The sequence below is a fragment of the Paramisgurnus dabryanus genome, chromosome 1, assembly GCF_030506205.2.
Source record: "Paramisgurnus dabryanus chromosome 1, PD_genome_1.1, whole genome shotgun sequence".
NCBI classification, from domain to species: Eukaryota; Metazoa; Chordata; class Actinopteri; order Cypriniformes; family Cobitidae; genus Paramisgurnus; species Paramisgurnus dabryanus.
In genome coordinates this window covers 44,631,814-44,654,181 of record NC_133337.1, presented here as the reverse complement: position 1 = coordinate 44,654,181, position 22,368 = coordinate 44,631,814, and the positions used below count along the sequence as shown (strand labels likewise).

The 22,368-nt window shown below is 35.0% G+C and overlaps 1 protein-coding gene and 1 long non-coding RNA gene across 5 annotated transcripts in view; both read right to left on the bottom strand.

Moving 5' to 3' along the window:
- Positions 1–22,368, bottom strand: part of sdk2b (sidekick cell adhesion molecule 2b) — a 428,287-nt gene that overhangs the window by 175,550 nt on the left and 230,369 nt on the right. The gene's annotated exons all lie outside the window — the stretch shown is intronic.
- On the bottom strand, positions 15,893–18,170 carry LOC141282989 (uncharacterized). Its single transcript, XR_012337933.1, has 4 exons — positions 17,804–18,170; positions 17,015–17,054; positions 16,741–16,888; positions 15,893–16,023 (listed from the first exon to the last, which is right to left on the bottom strand). It is a non-coding gene; the product is annotated as an uncharacterized lncRNA (long non-coding RNA).

Genomic DNA, 22,368 nt, shown 5'->3' with positions numbered 1-22,368 from the left:
TGGAAGGGCCGGACCATTTCTTACTTCAAAAGGCCTTTTTTGACTTTTCATACATAATCATCCCGATCCTGCGTTTCCCAGAGGAGCACCGTCTGCGTAGCGATTCACAACCGGATGTCAAGTACTCTAGATTTCAAACAAATGGATAGACCGCCTACCTTACCATACACCCACCATTAATGTCAGATCTAGTTTTATTAAAGGCAAGAAAAACAGTAATTTGTTCTAACCCATGCATTACAACACTCATCTTCCTGATGTTTCCATTCCTGACAAAAGATGTAAAGCTGTAAGACGGGATGTAAGGTGCTTTGCATGCGCAGCTGGAGCGCGTCTACTCTCGGGAGAATACATCACATTCAACTGTCAAAAGTCAGACGGATTTTAACATCACAAGTTCCACAAAAAGCATGAACGAATGAAATACAAGTTTAGGGAAAAATCAGCCACCATTAAAAGCGATATCCGTATGTCACCTCTGTGGGCCAATTGGTAGAGAATTTCGTAAGCAGCGCAAAAGTTCATGGGTTCAATCGCAGTTAACATAATTCAATCTGAAGAAAAGCATCTGCTAAATATAAAAATGTAAATGTAATGTAAAATAAAACGGCTTCCTTTATGATACTGACACCATTAACTCAATTTAAGCACATGTCAAAAGTACATCTCTTTAGATGTATAGCTTCTTTTAAGCACCACTAACCAAACGTGGCTGCTGGTCCATGAGCTGTCTTGTGTCCCACATCCCTAATAATTCTCAGTATCGGTATGCAACAAGCCACGGCGGGCGGCCACGTCTATTTAGGGCTGTATATCTGACAGTTAGAAGTGGAGCAGGCAGTGCAAGGAGACTCTTTCTTTTATTGCCTTCAAATAAACACGGGACGGACCTACTGGGACAGCACGAGCTCGGCCCTGTAGGATCCGACCGGAAAAGAGTGAGAGAGAAATGAAAGAGATTAAACATTGTCTTTGCCCACAGCACTTAAGAACGGGGGCAGATTCTGCTGCTCTTTGTTGTGCAATCAAAGGTGAATGCGAGAGCGGATACAAAAGAATATTTATCCAGCTTATTCTTCCTAAGATGGCATGAATATGCAACAAAGTTCAGTCGAAAAGGCCAACGTTAATTTTAGCATCTTAAGCTAATGCAAACATATCTTTTAGGGATTTCAGCAACAATTATTTCTTTTGAAACCGAGGCTAAAATAAAACAAGAATTGCCCAGGCTGTTTTAGAGATTCCCTTAGTACTAAAAGCTATGTAAAATAATGAATTACACATTTTTATTTACAGAGAAATTACTCTGGTGTTGCACAGTTTGGTGCAGCAGGAAAATATAATTGCAAGCTATTAAAAAATAATAAAAAAATAAATAAAATAAAGGTGATGCCATAAAAATTTTTTTTTGGTTTCTAACATTAAGAATCATTCAGTCAAAGATTTAAAAAAAAAAACTTTTTTCGGCTTATCAGATGTTAAAGGTTCTTTAAGTAACCATTTTTTTTAAATGGTTCTTCAATGGCATCGTGAAGCACTATTTATTTTAAAGAGTGTAAGCCTCATTGCCATAGAGATTATTGAACTTTATTACAATATATGGCCCACAGTGGGTGTGCTTGACAGACAGATTGAGGGAAAAAAAAGAGATATTGAAGCAGAGAAAATAAGTAAAAGAAAACTAACTAAAACATTTGTATAATTGCTGCATAATTCTTACTAATAGTTTTCTTGCCCTTGTAGACGTAGAGGATTAGATAGACACGGTAAAAATAGGTATTCAAAAATATTTAATTTGTCTCCAAAACAACTAACCCTAAGTTGATAACATCTTTGAAAAGTTACGGTATCCAAAATACTCGCATAACTTTTAAAAATAACTTGACATAATTTTGACTTTGAATATCACTTTTACTGTAATTCATGCTGATAAAAAGGCAGTTTTTTACTGTACACTGTCAGAAAAAAGGTTTAAAACTGTACATTTTCTGTCGCTTGGTGGTACCCTAACACAGTGGTTGTCATGCTGGGGGTCGCCAAATGGTGCAAGTGGTGCACATTTTATAAAATACATTAATTTATTTTGTATAATTAAACCTCAGAACAATAAGGCTACTAACCAACAGCACTACATTACATATAATTTAATGTTTTGTTTAATTAAAATGTTAAGGGGATAGCTCACCCAAAAATAAAACTAATTTCATTAATGACTCACCTTCATGTTGGTCCAAACTCATAAGACCTCCGTTCATCCGAAGCATTGAAAATACATTTTGGTTAAAAAATAACAAAAATTACGGCTTTATTCAGCATTGTCTTCTCCTCCGGGTCTGTTGTGCCCCGCGTGCACGACACTGCAAGGACGCCGGTAACGTACAACGCTGCTGACGTGTTATCCTCAGACATGTTTGCGAAGATTTTGTTTTTCAAACTTACAGCGTGCGTCTACCTCATACTGTAAATGAAGCTCGGAGGCAAAAATAAAATTAAAGCTGGGGCGCACCAGATAACACGTCAGCACCGTCCATGAACAGTATACCGTACATAGATTTTCAATTGAGGGTCAGAAAGCTCTCCTACTAAATCTAAAACATCTTAAACTGTGTTACAAAGATGAACAGAGGTCTTACTAGTTTGGAACGACATGAGCATACACTGTCAGAAAAAAAGGTACAAAGTTGTTTCTTTGTCGCTAGGGTGGTACCCTAAAAGGTACCTTTTTGTACCTTTATGGGTATAAAACACATTGAAATGTTGTACCTTATGGGGTACAATATTACACTCTAAGGACCTTTTGTGTACCTTAAGGAACAATTTTGTAACAGTTAAATTTTAGGGATACAAAACAGTTAACTGTACATTTAAAGGTACAAAATAGATCCTTAAGGAACAGTAATGTACCTCAAAAGGTACAACATTGTATTATGTTTATATACCTGTAAAGGTACAAAACAGTACCTTGGGGTACCACCCCAGCGACAAAAAAGGTACAGTTTTGAACCTTTTTTTCTGACAGCGTAATCCCTTTGAATTATTTATGTCAAACCTTTGTTTTGGGGGGCACAAAGGGATGCACCGTACAGAAGGGGTGGGGTGGGGGGGGCACACGCTGAAAAAGTTTGAGAACCACTTCCTTTACTTTCAGTTTTTTACCTGTACAGGTATACAAAACTTTATACAATGTTGTACCTTTTTGGGTATATTGTACCTTACAGTCGTACTGTGTACCTTTAAATGTGCAGTTAAATGTTTTGTACCCCTAACATTTAAATGGTATAAAATGGTGCACAATAGGTCCTTGGGGTATAGTATTGTACATTTCAATGTGTTGTATAACCATAAATGACCCTTTAACCTCCTAAGACATACGTGGACATCACATTTTTGTTGTTTGCACCATAATACTTAATTATGTGTAACAGGAACCTGTTTTACACAAACGTGGAGGTAACGCTTTAGATTACAGCCCGGAAAGTACTGGGTAAGTACAGGGAATTTACAGCGTATGTTTCTGTAATTATAGTTTACTTATGAAGTATGTACGTGTAATTATAAGGGAACAATTTATAATATTTGGGGAATAAAAGGGTAACAACCAGGTAAAATACAAATAATATATGCAGTAAAGTACTGTGTAAGTACAGCGAATTTACAGCATACATTTCTGTAATTATAGTGTACTTATAAAGTAAATACGTGTAATTTTAAGGGAACAATTTATAATATTTTCGGAACAAAGGGGTAACAAGTGCCACTTTAATTTACAGCCCGCAGATGTTGTATTTACTCTTTAACTACGTGAAACAAGGGGGTAACAAGTGTCACTTTAATTTACAGCCCGCAGATGTTGTATTTACTCTGTAACTACGTGAAACAAGGGGGTAACAAGTGCCACTTTAATTTACAGCCCGCAGATGTTGTATTTACTCTGTAACTACGTGAAACAAGGGGGTAACAAGTGCCACTTTAATTTACAGCCCGCAGATGTTGTATTTACTCTGTAACTACGTGAAACAAGGGGGTAACAAGTGCCACTTTAATTTACAGCCCGCAGATTCTGTACTTACTCCTACTACGTGAAACAAGGGGGTAAAAATTTTTGACTTAGACTATAACAACACAAAACAATAGTATATTTACACAGTAACTACAGAAAATTCACTCTTAGAAAGGATGTGTTAATTTTTTACACATCTTTGTGTGTTAAGGTTTTAAAACATTATGTGTAATTTAAACACATTATGTGTCATTTTGTGTTGATTTTGTGTTAAAATATCACACAAGTTGTGTTAAAAGTAACACAAAATGTGTTGTTTCCATAATAACACAGAGATGGGTGGATTCTTGGACAACGCATTTAGTGTGTCGTCCCAGAATCAACACTAATGTGTTGTTTTTAACACATTCGTTCTAAGAATGTAGTTCTAGTTTTGCTTGCTTTGTTTTCACCATAGTTGCCTTGCCTATTTTTTATTTTGCTTGATGACCCAACAAATTCCTGTACTCTTTTTCTTTCTTAAGGTAAGTAACCTTTATTGAAAATTCTAAATAAATTGTATTGCATAGCATAAACACATTAACTGAATTTCAAGTTTTATTGTTTAGTAATCTAAAATACTTACTGCATATATTATTTGTATTTTTCCTGGTTGTTACCCCTTTGTTCCCAAAATATTATAAATTGTTCCCTTATAATTACACGTAGGTACTTCATAAGTTTACTATAATTACAGAAACATATGCTGTAAATTCGCTGTACTTATGCAGTACTTTACTGCATATATTATTTGTAATTTTCCTGGTTGTTACCCCTTTATTCCCCAAATATTATAAATTGTTCCCTTATAATTACACGTACGTACTTTATAAGTAAACTATAATTACAGAAACAACCGCTGTAAATTCGCTGTACTTACGCAGTACTTTCCGGGCTGTAATCTAAAGCGTTACCAACGTGGACAATTACACTGCTTCATGTTCAATGTCCTAACCCCAAATAGCTGGAAGAAATCTAAAATGCAAGCCAAACCAAAGCTCGAGTGTAAAGGGTACATACCCAGTGACAGAAAATTTACAGTTTTAAACAGTAACTGATTTTTTCTGACAGTAACAGTCATTTCATTAGCTGACAAATGAGTCTAATATCATTGAGGGTGACTTGGAAAGTGCTAGATTTTAATCCCTGACGTATTTAGAGAATAAAACATATTTTGACAGAGTCGGATATAGTGATTTAAGCTATATTGTATACATAAAACCAGGTACAGCATGTCAAACTAAATAAACACATTTACGCAGAATAAAATCCCAGAAGCAAGTAATTGAGAAAGCATGTGTCTCAAGTCGAATGCTCTCGCTGTCATGCTGATACTACAATTGAGTTTTATACAAAATCTATGAAGTTAAAAGTAATCAAATGCACTATTTCCACGGCTGCCTCTATTGTTACTGGCATAAAATGATTGATGCAAAGAAAAATGAAAAGGGAAAAATGTTGATGGTGTGTCAAAATGATAAATGAAGAGATGTTATCCCTGTAAAATCGCGCTGCTGACTTGTTCCGTCGAGTCGCCCTTCCCTCCTCCGACAGAGCGGCCCTGACGTGCTGCTGGGATTTGACCCCAACCCCATCCCTCTCTTTCTTTCGTTCAAGCTTTTCTTTCTTCCCCAATAGGTTCGCTTTCAATCCCAGGTCTTATCCTCCTGATACTGATAAAAAAGTAATAAAGCTCCTTAATGGTACACCGGTTTCTCTCTTTCCCATATCTGGAATCCGCAGTGTATTCGGACCCTGAAAATAGCACTTTGTTGTTTTATGAAACAACGGGAGCAGGCAGCCGAAAATCTGCCGCCTTCCCTGTGGTCCTCAGGTCCAACGCCTGCCATTCGAAAAAGCAAAATAAGCAACACACTCAGACTTCTCAGCGGATTTTACCAGGCATTTCTCTATACTCCCCTGAAAGGTTGCTAATGGCTGCCGAAAAGACTCGGCTTTCCAGGTCCAGAGAGGAAGACTCTCTTAAGGAAGGAGCTCTGGAAGTTTAAGACCCTTCTTTGAAGTCTTTATTTTCTCTTTTTCAGGAGAAGAGCTGATTGAGGTCAATATGAATCTTTATAGAATGACAGATATATGTGCATGAATGTTCAGCTTGAAGATTTTTTGCAAAAAAACCCAAACGTATTTCTCTCTGAAGAGCTGAGAGGGGAGATGGATGTTATTTTAGATGTGGTTTGGAGAAGCCAAAAAAAGAATTTATTCAAAATGAGCTGGTGACAAACATGATTGATCAAAAGTTTATGGACATTTCATTTATGCGTTTATCCACATCAGGAATAATAGGAAATTTGGGATTTGGAAAAAAATGTATGTGTTTGCACAATTAGAATTTTGTCTACAAAACAAATTTCAAACATTTAAGGGTACATCGATCAGAAGGTTTATAAGATAATAATCTTTTAATTTCAAGGTGACAGATAATGAAAAAAATGTTTTACCTTGTCTTAGTTGAATAACGTTAGTCTACACGCATTCACGAACATTCGAAAAGTGCTAGACATTCTGAACATCTCAGTTTCATAGAAAATCCTCCTTTAGAAATGTCCGCCAGAAAATGGCCCAATCGGAAAAACGGATACATATTACGTAAAATGCATCTCACCCCCCCCCCACTCTCATTCAATTACCTCCCCTTCAAAATTATTTGCATACATCCGGCCTCTCGCGTCCAACGGGAAGTAAATTGCAGCAGTGTTTGCGAAGTTCAAGGCAAAATGGCGAGTCACGTTCCGAGGTGTGCAAAATTTTGGTCTGTCCGTGTTCTGAAACGGCGAAGTTTAAATTCTTTTGAGTGGCAGCCAATCACCATCAAGTGCTTGCATTTCATATTGAGGTTGCCAGTTAAGCCCGAAGGGACGCCAAATAGGTGACAAAAAATGTTTAAAATTCCCCACCCTAATATAGCTTTCTGAGAGAGGTTTTTTGGAAGTTTCTAAGGCATTACAGACTGAAACAAAAAACAAAAAAGTTTATTTTTAAAATGCATTATCATATTATTTTAGTTAAAACTCCTACATAACTACAAATAACTAATGTTAGTGAAATCTGTTAATGTTTTGTTGCGCGTTTCTGAAAAAAAAATCTATCTGCCGATATATCGGAATATCGGATATTAAAATCAGCAAACATTTGTATCGGTATCGGCCTTCAAAATCCTTTATCGGTCGGGACCGTTCACATTTCACATCTTTTGTGCGTGCAGGTTCAGTATTTTAAATGTAAATGCGTGGCAATAGTAAATGACGCAGTTGCAACATGTATGCGATGTGACACTTTTTTATCCAGCGATATCCCTGCCAGCATCATCTAGGGTCCAGAAAAACCTAAAGAAGCCACATCTCTAATCGAATCAATCCTTCAGCCTTAAGTTCACAGCCAGAGAAACCAACAAATGCATGTTTCCCCAACCAATCAATTCTAATCTATAGAGACACTTACTGTCAGGATGCCGTTTTTTGAGGAAATTAACAAGTAAACATCTATCAAAAGTCTATAAAGTTTATCAGTTATAAGATAACACCTTCCAAATATCTTTAAGATAAATGTAACCGTTTCACCAAAATATCTTGATGTCCATGCCAAACATCTGTTTTAACACATTTATCACCAGGATATATCTCTTCATCACTTCCACTTTCAATAAAAGTGTTGGAAAATAATTGAAAGAGAAGGCAGAGGAAAGACAGAGAGATATCAGTACTGACAAGGGTAGCTATTGAGAGCTCAGATGATGAAAGCAGTCCACTCCAAATCTCAGCCAGGAAAAGGTTTGTTGGAAATAAAAGGAAAGGAAGAGGCCGGTCGGGGTGATGTCTCTGTGGGACAAGCACTAGACAATAAAAGCCATTATGCTTGCCGTGCCTATTAGGGTTTCTAAAAGCCTGATCCCGACCATGGCAGCAGGCCTTCTATCTGTCTGCTTGAGTCAACCTGACAGCTCAGTCCGGAGTAACCTGCCTCCATACGCCCGGAGGCTTGTCCTGGGTATGTGGGCAGCGAGAGACGTGCTTTCATTGTGCATTCGGCCCGCTGATTTCTAAGAAGGCTGTGGTGATTTCAGCCGAACATGACACACACGGAAAACTTTAAGCAAAGTAGGAGCTTTTCCTGACAGGTGGAACAGTGCTGGAATATATTACCAAAGAACAATTGTTTGTGCTATTTGTTATGTCTATGATATGGAGGATGCTTCATATATCAGAAAACTGTGAAATGAATATAAAAATACTTCTGCTTCTGAAAACAGCTTTACTGTAGAACTGATGTCCTCTAAAAAACTGTACTAATATTCATTTATATAATGAATCATAATGAAAAGCGTAACTCATTATATTTTGGCATTCAACAAATGTTACATTTATGCCGTAAAGACCTGAGGTATGAATTTTAGGGTTCAACAAAGTCACTGCATTTGATTATTATAACTATTTCATCAAACTTACATTTTCTGTTATAATCACTAATTAATTATTCTAATATAAGACTAATATAAAAACAGCTTTTAATAGTTATAGCTAACATTAACTATTTTGTAGACATACAACTAATTTGTCAGAAAGAATTAGCTTGTCTCTATACCCAGTCATGCGGCTTTGACATCCGTAACCTCACTTCCTGTCTCTCTAGGCATACAGATGCATTATCAAACAGAAAATTGGCTTTCAAATCCCAGCCTACAGCCAAAGCAGGAATCACACAGGCAAAAATAAGGGAAGATGGATAAGAAAGACAAGGAGACATGAATGTTGCACTCGTTCTTTTTTCATCCCCCTCTGTTTCTATCTCTCTCGCGCTTTCTCGTCTTTTCTATCCTGTCCTGCAGCGAGCAGCGTCGCGCATGGCTGCCAGAGCATCTCTCAATGCTAAGACATGTCTGGAATGACCAATAGACAGGCACGAAGCAGCCAAATGTCTCTTTGTCCGTAAACCTGCTAGTGGTTCCTGAGGAGTGACCCAGAGCTGATCTATGAAGTGTAGCGAGAGAGAGAAAGCACCCTTATGTTGCTCAAAGCATAAACCCAGCTAACAATTTTATGTTATAAAAACGTTCCCATAACATTTTGAAAGCGTTAATATTTTAACATTCTTAGAACGTTAAGAGCGTCCAGTTTTTTAGACGTTGTATGAACGCTTTTGTTTGGTTATAAGAGCGTTATTCAAAACGTTTTAGAAAGGTTCAGTCTGTTGTTATATTAATGTTCTAAGAAAGTTTTTAAAATGTTATAAACACATTCCATTGGCCATTATGTTAATGTTCTAAGAACGTTTTCCGTTAATAATAGCTTATAAAAACATAATGTTTAAACGTTCTAAGAACGTTAAAAGTGTCCAGTTTTTTAAATGTTGTATGAAAGTTTTTGTAATTATGACATAATTAAAACATAATGTTTAAACGTTCTTAGAACGTTAAAAGCGTCCAGTTTTTTAAATGTTGTATGAAAGTTTTTGTTATTAAAACGTTCCATTCGCCATTATATTAATCTTCTAAAAACATTTTCCGTTAATATAATTCCGCTGAGAAATGTTCCGTGGGTATGCATTCATTTCTAACACAACTAACTTGTTAAATGTCTTAAAAATAGGCACCAGATCAATGTTTGTGGTAGCCGTGGTATAAGAGGAATTATTTGAAAATAATGCACAGTCCGCTTCGCGTCGTGCCGCATTGCACCTTGGGTGTGCAATATTTTCTTATAATTCAATGGCCCGTCGTGAATGATTCCTTACATAATGTTTAAACGTTCTTAGAACGTTAAAAGCGTCCAGTTTTTTAGACGTTGTATGAATGTTTTTGTTTAGTTATTAGAGCGTTATTACGTTTTATAAAGTTTCAGTCTGTTGTTATATTAATGTTCTAAGAACCTTTTTAAAAACGTTATAAACACGTTCCATTGGCCATTATATTAATGTTCTAAGAACGTTTTCCGTTAATAGTAGGTTATAAAAACATAATGTTTAAACATTCTTAGAACGTTAAAAGCGTCCAGTTTTTTAGACGTTGTATGAACATTTTTGTTTGGTAATAAGAACGTTATTCTAAACGTTTTTAGAAAGGTTCAGTCTGTTGTTAATATTAACAGTTCTAAGAACTTTTTAAAACGTTATTAAAACGTTATTAAAACGTTCCATTCGCCATTATATTCATTTTCTAAGAACGTTTTCCGTTAATAGTAGGTTTTAAAAACATAATGTTTAAACATTTTCAACAACCTTAAAAGCGTCCAGTTTTTTAGACGTTGTATGAAAGTTTTTATTTGGTTATAAGAACGTTATTCAAAACGTTTTTTAGAAAGGTTCAGTCTGTTGTTATATTAATGTTCTAAGAACGTTTTAAAACGTTATTAAAACGTTATTAAAACGTTCCATTCGCCATTATATTCATTTTCTAAGAACGTTTTCCGTTAATAGTAGGTTTTAAAAACATAATGTTTAAACATTTTCAACAACCTTAAAAGCGTCCAGTTTTTTAGACGTTGTATGAAAGTTTTTATTTGGTTATAAGAACGTTATTCAAAACGTTTTTTAGAAAGGTTCAGTCTGTTGTTAATATTAACAGTTCTAAGAACTTTTTAAAACGTTATTAAAACGTTATTAAAACGTTCCATTCGCCATTATATTCATTTTCTAAGAACGTTTTCCGTTAATAGTAGGTTTTAAAAACATAATGTTTAAACATTTTCAACAACCTTAAAAGCGTCCAGTTTTTTAGACGTTGTATGAAAGTTTTTATTTGGTTATAAGAACGTTATTCAAAACGTTTTTTAGAAAGGTTCAGTCTGTTGTTATATTAATGTTCTAAGAACGTTTTCCATTAATAATAGGTTATAAAAACATAATGTTTAAACGTTCTTAGAATGTTTAAAGCGTCCAGTTTTTTAGACGTTGTATTAACGTTTTTGTTTAGTTATAAGAGCGTTATTCAAAACATTTTAGAAAGTTTCAGTCTTTCGTTATATTAATGTTCTAAGAACGTTTTTAAAAATGTTATAAACACGTTCCATTCGCCACTATATTAATGTTCCAAGAACGTTTTCCGTTAATAGTAGGTTTTAAAAACATAATGTTTAAACGTTCTTAGAACGTAAAAATCGTCCAGTTTTTTAGATGTTGTATGAACGTTTTTTTTTGGTTATAGGAACGTTATTCAAAACGTTTTTAGAAAGGTTCAGTCTGTTGTTATATTAATGTTCTAAGAAAGTTTTTAAAATGTTATTAACACGTTCCATTCGCCATTATGTTAATGTTCTAAGAACGTTTTCCGTTAATAATAGGTTATAAAAACATAATGTTTAAACATTCTTAGAACGTTAAAAGCGTCCAGTTTTTTAGACGTTGTATGAACGTTTTTGTTTGGTAATAAGAACGTTATTCTAAACGTTTTTAGAAAGGTTCAGTCTGTTGTTAATATTAACAGTTCTAAGAACTTTTTAAAACGTTATTAAAACGTTATTAAAACGTTCCATTCACCATTATATTCATTTTCTAAGAACGTTTTCCGTTAATAGTAGGTTTTAAAAACATAATGTTTAAACATTTTCAAAAACCTTAAAAGCGTCCAGTTTTTTTGACGTTGTATGAAAGTTTTTATTAAGAACGTTATTCAAAACGTTTTAAGAAAGGTTCAGTCTGTTGTTATATTAACGTTCTAAGAACGTTTTCCATAAAAACATAATGTTTAAACGTTCTTAGAACGTTAAAAGCGTCCAGTTTTGTAGACGTTGTATGAACGTTGTATTTGTTTAGTTATAAAAGCGTTATTCAAAACGTTTTAGAAAGTTTCAGTTTGTTGTTATATTAATGTTCTAAGAACGTTTTTAAAATCGTTATAAACACGTTCCATTCGCCATTATATTAATGTTCTAAGAATGTTTTCCGTTAACAGTAGGTTTTAAAAACATCATGTTTAAACGTTCTTAGAACGTTAAAAGCGTCCAGTTTTAAGACGTTGTATGAATGTTTTTGTTCGGTTATAAGAACGTTATTCAAAACGTTTTTAGAAAGGTTCAGTCTGTTGTTATATTAATGTTCTGAGTACTTTTTTTACAACGTTATTAAAATGTTTCAGCTTTTAATAGTTATAGCTAACATTAACTATTTTGTAGACATACAACTAATTTGTCAGAAAGAATTAGCTTGTCTCTATACCCAGTCATGCGGCTTTGACATCCGTAATCCATAGTTTTGTAGGCGTTGTATTAATGGTTTTGTTTGGTTATAAGGACGTTATTCAAAACGTTTTTAGAAAGGTTCAGTCTGTTGTTATATTAATGTTCTGAGTACTTTTTAAAAACGTTATTAAAACGTTCCATTCCTCATTATATTAATGTTCTCAGAAAGTTTTTCGTAACAGGTTATAAAAACGTGGTTTAAACGTACTTAGAGCGTTAAAAGTGCCCAGTTTTTTAGACGTTGTATGAATGTTATATTACATACACAATTGTCACATTTTCAAAGCTAGGGTGTGTAGAACGTTACAAAAACACGTTTCTAATGCTAACATTTTGAGGATGTTTATAACCTTAGGGAAACGTTTTACTGCATTTTTGGACAACTTTTAGAGAACCTTTAGAGAACGTTAGCCAAAGTTATGGGAACATTCCCTGTTAGCTGGGAACTGTGTTTCTGAAAGTGTTTCTGAAGCTCAATTGGAAGAACATTGCATAAGCGGCACAAAGGTTGTGGGTTTGATTCCCAGGGAACACACATACTGACTACATTGGATCCGATGTTAGTTGGTGTGATGAAAGTGTCCAAAACTCTCCATCAAACTTAACCGACCTTACTTCGGTCATGTGAAAGGATACCAGTGTCTTACCTTACCAAAGGCATTCAGCATTACTGTGTTCAACTACACTGAAGTACAGGAACACACTGAGATAAAGTCTTTGTTTACCTTTGCCAAATCTCTCTGTGGATCTGTTGACTGCTGACTTTTTCCTTTTAAACTTGGTGTTAATTATTTAAAGCCTTTTCCAACACAAAAACGCAGGTGTTTCTGAAGGATCCACGCTAGGCTAATCTCTCTTATCCAAAAACATTTAGCATCCAACAGTGCTGAAGAAAGCCACTAGTCTGTCAAAAGCGAGGAATTTCAGCAAACGCAGCAGAGGGGAGAACTTTGAATATCTCTGCGTGACTTGTTTGCATCACAAGAGGAATTCGTAAAGGACAAAATCTCAACTTTTCTGTTTGACGCACCGAGCAGAACATGAAAGCAAGTCCTCACTCCACTAATTTAGCACAAGTCAACTCACAGCCAAACGCCTGAGGGGACTAAACATGGTCCAAAACACTCACCCACAGTTTTGCTCAGATAAAAAGAGAAAGAAAAAGAACCGGCACGAAGATGAAGAACAACACTTTTCGGCATTTTTTTTGCGAGTTAAATCCATCCTCGTTACTGATCTGTTTCAGCAAGACAAGCGAAATTCAAAAAGCGTTTCATGATGCTCACTTGAGGGGTGCTTTACATCAACACGAATTCTTACAACTTTTTACCTTGTTTACTTTCTGTCACCGCAGCTCTACAGTACGTCTGTGAGGTCTTTTAGCGGTACGTTAAATGAAAAGTGAGACCACTCAAAGAGTTAGTCTACAGACGTAAACATACACTCCCGTCTGGCTCTAATTTCTCTCCTGAGGATCCGCTCGGGAGGTGTTATTCAGTTTTTCCATCTCTCCTTCGAGAAGTCTGGAGCATCTCTTGTCTGGTGTTTGAGATCGATAGATGGTTAGAGGGAGATGCGTGAGCCACGGATCAATCCTGGAGCCACTCCGCAATGCTTTGAGCGAGTGAAACATCATAACAACATTATGGATGCAGGGAACATCAAACGACTGATGGAGAGAGAGAGAGAAAGATAGAGAAAGAAGAAAGGGAGGACAGAGCAGGAAGAGGCAAAAAGCAATCAGAGAGACACATGGGACTCACTACAGTGAGACAAAACCATGAAAGAAACAAGAGAAGGAAACAAGCCAAAATAGAAGCTAAGACCCCCAATAAGATTGAGTAGGGGCATCGTGCACCTATTTTTATGGGGAACCATTGGCAGTTCTGGTTCACTTGTCGCCCTAGATAAAATAAGACTGAATAAATAAGCTTTCCATTGATGTGTGGTTTGTTAGGCTACAATATTGGGCTGAGATACAACTATTTGAAATATGGAATCTGAGGGAGCAAAAAAAAAACAAAATACTGAGAAAATCACATTTAAAATTGTCCAAATGAAGTCTAAGCACAGCATCTGCTCACAAAAATTAAAGTTTTTATATATTTATGGAATATATTTACAAAATACCTTCATGGAACATGATCTTAAACACAAATAATTCAATAAAATTCTGTTTATATACTAAAGGTGGACATTTTTTATATATGAATAGATAGATAATAGATATATCCGCATATGCATCCATCCACAATGTTTCAAAATGGTGATATGAAAACAAGACAGTGATTTAAATAATATATATGATTGAATTTGGTGACTTACACACCAAACTCAGAAATCGAAAAAAAAAACAAGATGAAAAAATTAACTTCCATGCCTCCAAAACACTCTTTGGTCAAAATCTTAACAAAATAAGAAGTAATATCTTCTGACAGTACACTGAAAAAAAAAATCCTTTCAATTTACGTAATTTTAATGTGTACATCGGTCCCACATAATCCGATTGTGTTAAACCAACATAATTTTCCTCATTTAATTTTTATGTGTCAGACCAAAACATTTTAATTGTTTCAAGTAGTCTAATATAAATATGTTGACTCAAAGTGCTATTTCTCTTTACTATAACACATTTATTTTGTAATGTTTAAGTAATTTTATTATGTAAGGGGACTAGATTTTCATCTGTAATTCCAACATGCTTTTTTAATGCTTATATTATGGGATTATGTAACTCTAAAGCAATTTCATTATGTTTCTGGCACCAGAATAATCATCCATAATTATCCAAATGTTATTTATTTCTTTTTTAAATACAAAATACATTTGCATTGGCATTAAAAGAGTTTTAAACAAAAGTTTAGTGATATTGAGGCAAACCACTGCTTTCAGATCATCAATTCATTTAAATCACTACACATTAATTCAACAACAGTCAATAACTATTACAACAATCAGCACATGCAGTACATACAAAGGGGCAATTTCCCAAACAGGTTGTAGATTAATCCATGACTAGGCCCTATTTATATTAGGATATTTTTTACAAAAAAAGTTTACAAACAAACCTACCTTACAAAAACAACACTGGAGTACATCTTGAGACAAAACAATGGCACTGATATATGTCAAGATATGTCAGTGCAATATGTTTTCAAATTAAGGCATTGCAAAAGTCTGGGACTAGAAAAAGCCCCATCTGTAAAACTGACCCAAATGTTTAAAATAGTTACTATCATAGTAGATTTAGAAGTGCTAAAGCACAAACACTGCATTCCAAGTGACATGCAAAACAGTAAGTACTATTATTTTTAAAATGGATTTACAAACTGGAAAATATCAATCCTTCAGAAAGTCAGAGCTACAGCATTTGTATAAACTGATAATCAAAGATTCAACAAAAACAAAATACAACAACCATTTCCAAAATCAACTCTGAGCAGCAAACGGTTAATGTTTTAATAAGAAAAAACACTTAAAACAGATAAATAAAAAGAACATAAATGAGCAGCACAGTCTTTCTGATCCTTTCACTGAAAGAAACGGTTTGTTAAAGTTACGCTCAATGCAGTTCCATTAAAATCTTTTGGATTTCTTCAAAAATAAAGCAGAGATCAGGATAGCTCAGGTTTAAGGCATACATCAGCTCAAACAACATGATGTTGCAACACCTTCATGCCTTCCAGGACTATACAAAGATCCTCTTCTTCATCACAAGAAGCATGTTGTTTGAGAGCACAAATCCCAACAGTGGTGTCTTCAAATGACCACACTGATGCTGACTTCATCCATGCCCTGTACAAAACAGACAAATGTAGTTAAAGAAACAGAAAAAAAGTTACTGTTACAATAAAAGTGTCATTGGAAATTAGTACAATGCAAACAAATATAAATGTAAGTATACAGACCCATGTGCATTGCCACAGCATATTACAATTGGTTACAAATATATGGGTTACAAAGCAAGGCAGCTGCACTGTCCACTGCTCCAGGTGTGTGTGCGCGTTTACTAGACTGGAATGAGTTAAATAAAGAGGCCACATTTCGAGTGTGTGCTACCATACCTGACAATCACAGCAAAAGTGAATTCTCTCATTTTCTCACTGTCATGTTGTTATAAACCTGTATAAATGTCTTTGTTCTGATGAACACGAAGGAAGACATTTATTTTGAGGAATGTTTGCAACCAAACTGTTCATGAGCCCCATTCACTTCCATAGTATTATATTTCCCCACTATGGAAGTGAATGGGGCTTATGATTGGTTTAGGAACAAACATTCCTCAAAATATCTTCCTTAGTGTTCATCAGAACAAAGACATTTATAAAGGTTTGTAACAACATGATAGGGAGTATGTGATGAGAATTTTTATTTTTGGGTGAACTACCCCTTTAAATCTTCCCAGGTGTTTTAATGACCCGTGTGCCAAAAGATGTAACTAAAACATACTACATTTTCTGTACTTCCAACAATGTTTACACATTTTTATGTCTATGAATCTATATTACTTACTTCTGTCATTTGATCATTCATTGTTTGAAGTCTGTTTGCTAGCTGTCCTCCTTTCTGATAGAAGAGTTTCGTCAGGTTTTTGGAGTGGAGGTCCAGGTGACACGCAGGAACATAAGACAGTAGTGATTCTTTTAAATTCAGCATTTATCTGAAAACAAATTAACCAACCATTGTATATTTGAGTACTGCGAGTCAAAGAATAATACATGTATATTAGTTACAAAAATAAGATTTAGCTCCTAACAGCAGTAAAACAGTGATAGGAATTACTTACCAATGCTTTTGAGTGTGTAGCGCATGCAAGGATGATGGACCTATTAGAGGAAATATTCAGAGGTGAAATCAACACACAACCTCAAATGATTAAGGTCACACATACACAGAGCAATAATGAAATAAGTATTATATCTGTCATAGGACGCAATTTTGGACAAAATGAGATCTTAAAACAAGGTGCTCTTCTGAAAACGTCAGCTTTAAGGTGTGGCCACTTCAAAGCGATATTTTTTTCAGTTAATATACCAGACGTCACGCGAGGCATTTAAAAAAAGCTTTTTCTAATTGAATCAAGTGTTGCTCGTGGCGTAGTGAAGTCACGAATAACTGACGCGGGTCTGTTCATCTGATTAAGCAGACAGTTTGTTTCATACGCAATGTCATTATTAATGTAGTCAATTGATATCATCTGGTAAATTACTTACATGGATAACGTTACTCTGGACAGAATAACGTTTGGTTAGCGTTTTATTTGTCCTGAACCGTTTCCATAGAACAACTGAGTAAAAAGTGCCTCAAAAGTCAACTCAAATCTGACAGTTTTCAACTCGGATAAAACTACCAAACGTGAAATAACGTTATACAGCTGACATTTTTAAAACGCTGTTTTTCTTTATGAGCCTTACACTTACTGACTGACTGACTGTAACGTTAACTTACTCCACCAACATCCTCCAAACTCATTTTTACTACAAGTCATTGCAATGGCTACATATTGTAAAAAAACTGTCTATCTAGTGAAGATGTATCACGTATAAAGTGAACATAAATAAATAATAGAACTTACTTTAATAACGTGGTGTCCGTCTGAGGGAGTTCTTCTGACTGACTGCTGCTGAGTCTTCATTTTGGCGCCCAAAACAAACGATGTTTATTCTTCTTTTATGGCGATTGACGGCCTTTTTATTGAGCGTTACTGCCACCTTCTGCTCAGGAGGTGCCATTTTGTGTGCAAACTCAATTTTATTGCTTTAAGTATTCAATTCAATCAATTTTAATCAATGTGAGAATAATGTGTTCATTTTACATTCAAACAAAACATTTTCATCCTAATCAATTAAATTATGTTTACACAAGGAATATAAATATTTTGTGTTGCATATACATGTTTATTTTATTTAAATTCAAAGACCCACCAAGTCCATTTTTTTCAGTGTAGAGAGAAAGACCAAAAGCACAGATTGCTCGGCCCTGTATATATATATATATATATATATATATATATATATATATATATATATATATATATATATATATATATATATATATAAAGTAGCTGTGTTGCAATTAACCCCGCATTAGTTTGTCCCCGCTCACCCCTCCTTGCTCAACAACTGATTTTTATTTAATTCTAGCCAAAAATGTCAGATTTCAGGTTTAAGATTGAATATGTTAAGGCAATTTTTTTATTTGCTTTCAGAAGCAATTTGTCTCTTCATTCTGGAAGGGTTGGGTAAGTGTATTTTTCCAGGGTTAGAAGAAGGAAGTGAGTTGAGAAAGGAAAAGTTTCAAGAAGTTTTTCCAGAGTTCAGTTGATCTGGTCCTGAATCCTCCAACCATTCAAACTCAAACAATCTCAAACTTCACGCGCTTCCATGCTTCTCTGCTTTGAGTTCAAAAACTAAATTATTTACACCCAACTGACAGAATTGAACCACAGGGTATCTCCATAGACGTACAAGGCCCTTTACTTAGAACCTAATGTTCCTGTCAATGTCTATATGCCAAGGTACCAACACCTGAGACCATTACATCGATCCATAACAAATAAAACAACACCAGCAACATCATCCCAATGCCATAAAGCAACGTAAATAAAAGTTTCACTAAACTGAAGAGGATCAAAAGCAGAAGAGTTACGTGAAAAGGACATCTGAGGAAGATGAAGTTTCTATTTGAATGATCTCTTCAGTGCACAAGTCTGAACGTTTCATCATCAAATAACAGCCGACAGATCTTTTCAACTGCTAGGCTTGTCCATACTCTCGGCAGTAGGTATAAAATACTTCTCGTACACCATACAAACTACATTAAAACAACCCCAGATTTTTTATATTTTGCCATCTAAAGCCTCATTCACACCTCCACTGACAGACTGACATGAGAAAAGTTGAACTTTATGCAAATATGGAGTGATTATAGTAGAGACCACCAGGCTCGTGTCGTTGACTTCAATGTCACAGAGACAAAATTAATATTTGAAGTAAATACTGGTTGGTTTTGTAAACATCTCATCATATTACTGTATACGATATATGATATAGAAAAATGATATAAAACAAATGATGCATGGGATGTACATGCATGTTTTTACATTTTTGGTACTGATTTGGTACCTTTACCAATATTCATGAGCTAATAATGCCCATCCACACATTTCAGATCATCCATATACCCTGCAAAAACAAAAAATTTAAATTTAAAATTTAAATAAATATAAAAAATGTAGGTACTGACATTACTGTATCTGTTTTAATTATAAGAGACATTTTAAAAGATGCTAACAAAATAATGCACATTTTATCAGAGCTTCCATGAAAAACCAAACATAAAATAGCAAAAAGCTCAGAGGGGAGAAGCCCTGAAGCTCTCGCTCTAAACAAATAAAAGACCCCTCTGATGGAACAAGATGAGAGAGATCTTACATCAAGCAGCCTCCATGCCAGACCTTTATTAGTGTTCTGACTCACCTAGGATGCTGATCAGTGCATGGAGCCCAGCAAACAGCAGATTAAATACATGGTGGAATTAAAGAAAAATCTGAATCAAAAGAGATAAAAGGAGTCTTGCTATTTGCACATTAGCCATTCATCTCCGCCCCTGTTCCCGTTCAGTATCCGCGGGCATCTTTTGGGAACGGCTCAGTGCTGCGTCCCACTCTGACATTTGACTGAATAATACACAGAGTCGTGAAAAGTGGATTTAGTGTCGAATGTTGATGTATGCATCATGCGAACTTTACGTTCGAGTGAATGAGATCTGCTTGGAGAATCAGGTTTCTAGAAATACATTAGTCAAAAATGAACAAGAGAGACAGGTTGATGAAGCATTAGCAATAAAGACACCATTTACCATAAGTTAAATATCCTGTGGCACTTCTTTAAAATGACAGCTCTCCTTTACTGTGCTTTCTATTAAAACAAGAATTGCGTCTTTAAGAAACATTGAAACTCTGTAATCTGAAAGTAACTGTATAGCATTTCTCATACTATTGCTTTCCGAAGACAAATTGCTCTATTGTTTCTCCTCACTTTTATCACTTTGGATAAAAGCTTACTCAAAACTATCACACGACTACACACAATGTAGACTAAAAGTAACAAATTTAGACTTGGGCTGTGTGTCGACCAAAGCGGTTTCTACCAAATCCAGCCCATTATTTTAAATTGTTTCCTATGGGAGTGCTGTATTAAAAAAATGCAGACAGCTGCTGAGACGCCAACTATTCTGTGTTTTTACCATTGGCTGTGAGTTAAACAATTGCTGCAGTTACATTGTCTTGTACATACCACTATTTCGTAACAACAAATGACGCTCAACTCAAATAGCTCTAGGACTGGGAATTAAGCTTTTCTATAGAAACAGTATTGGCAAAATCCATGTGAAATAATATTGTAAATTACATAATTACATTAAAATGATATTTTAATGCTTTTGCTAAATATAGCATAATACAGAAAGCACATCAGGTAACAATTATAACATATTGGAAGTGGTTCTGCATGAGGTTGCAGCGGTCATGTGATATAATTCGTAGCCTTCAGAAAACTCCCAGTCTATAAGCTGTTGTTACGTGTTTTACGAGGACGAGGCATGAACACACCTATGGTCAGATTTACAAAAACTGGGCAAATTAGTGCGATGCGAGAGCACCATTACAAAAAGGGGCCAATGGGATGATTATATATATATATATATATATATATATATATATATATATATACATATATATATATATATATATATATATATATATATATATACATATATATATATATATATATATATATATACATATATATATATATATATATATATATATATACATATATATATATATATATATATATATACATACATATATATATATATATATATACTGTATGTGCGCAGGTTATATATGTATATATGTGCATTATAATGTTCACAACCTCTTTGAGCAAAAGGATAAACTAAAAAAATTGCCTTCCTTATTCCTTTGTACTACAATTACAGTTATTGGGCCCTATTTTAACGATCTAAGCGCATTGTCTAAAGCGCACAGCGGAACGTCTAAATGGGCGTGTCCGAATCCACTTTTGCTAATTTAACGACGGGAAAAATGGTTTGTGCGCCGAGCGCATGGTCGAAAAGGGAAGGTCCTATTGTAATGGGAGTATTTTGGGCGTAACGTGCAGTAAACCAATGAGAGACTTAGCTCTCATCCCCTTTAAAAGCAAGTTGCGCTGGCGCTATGTCTAATCCCTATTTAGATAACGGACTTTGTAAACTGAAAAACTAAGCGGAGGAAGAAGATCCGTTAAATAATTGTGTTGTTTTTCACTTGTATTGAAATTGTTATTTTTTTATTAAAACCTTTAAAACCCGTTTTCTTTTAGTCATGGAAGTAAAAAGCAGGCTTGTAATTGCTTTAAATGTATGGCTATCCAATATCATCAAAAAATAATTTACAAGTATGTAAGATAAGGTTTGTACTCTAAAAATACTTTATTTGTAACAAACAGGAGATAAAGAATTTACAAACGGCTCCCCTCACGTTTCAGCACTTTGGACAGCGGTTTTTTTAGCAAAGAGTTTTTTAAGCATTACTTAAAAATGTTTCTCATCTCACCATATCCACAGTTACAGAGTCATCATATACAATAAATCCGTGAGGTAGCATTAAAAATTTTTTTAAAAACAGACGCATTTGTTCAAAGCAAAGCATTTATTTACTTACCAGGCTGCAGAAGCAGCTCTTTGCGCCTTCTAACGTCTCATAATTAGTCCTCATTTATGTCAAAGAGACTCTTTATAATCTTTTATATTCAATCCTTTAATCTTTCATATTTAAATGCATTTTTGTGTTGCTGCGCATTCATGTACCTTGTGATAAGCAAACCCGCGTTGTCCTCCCGTGTATAGGCGCATTTTACTAATGCGCTCTTTAAATAACATAAAACACATTGCGCCATTGACTTTAGACTTTAGACCAGGTTTTTGTTGGTCAATGGCGTAGTCTATTTTAGTTGCCTCAAAATAGCAACGCGCCAACAATGCGCCTGAACACACCTCGTTTTTAGACCAGAACGCCCATGGGCGCAAAAGGGGGCGCAAATGCATTTGCTATTTAAACAACGCGGCGCTAAACGT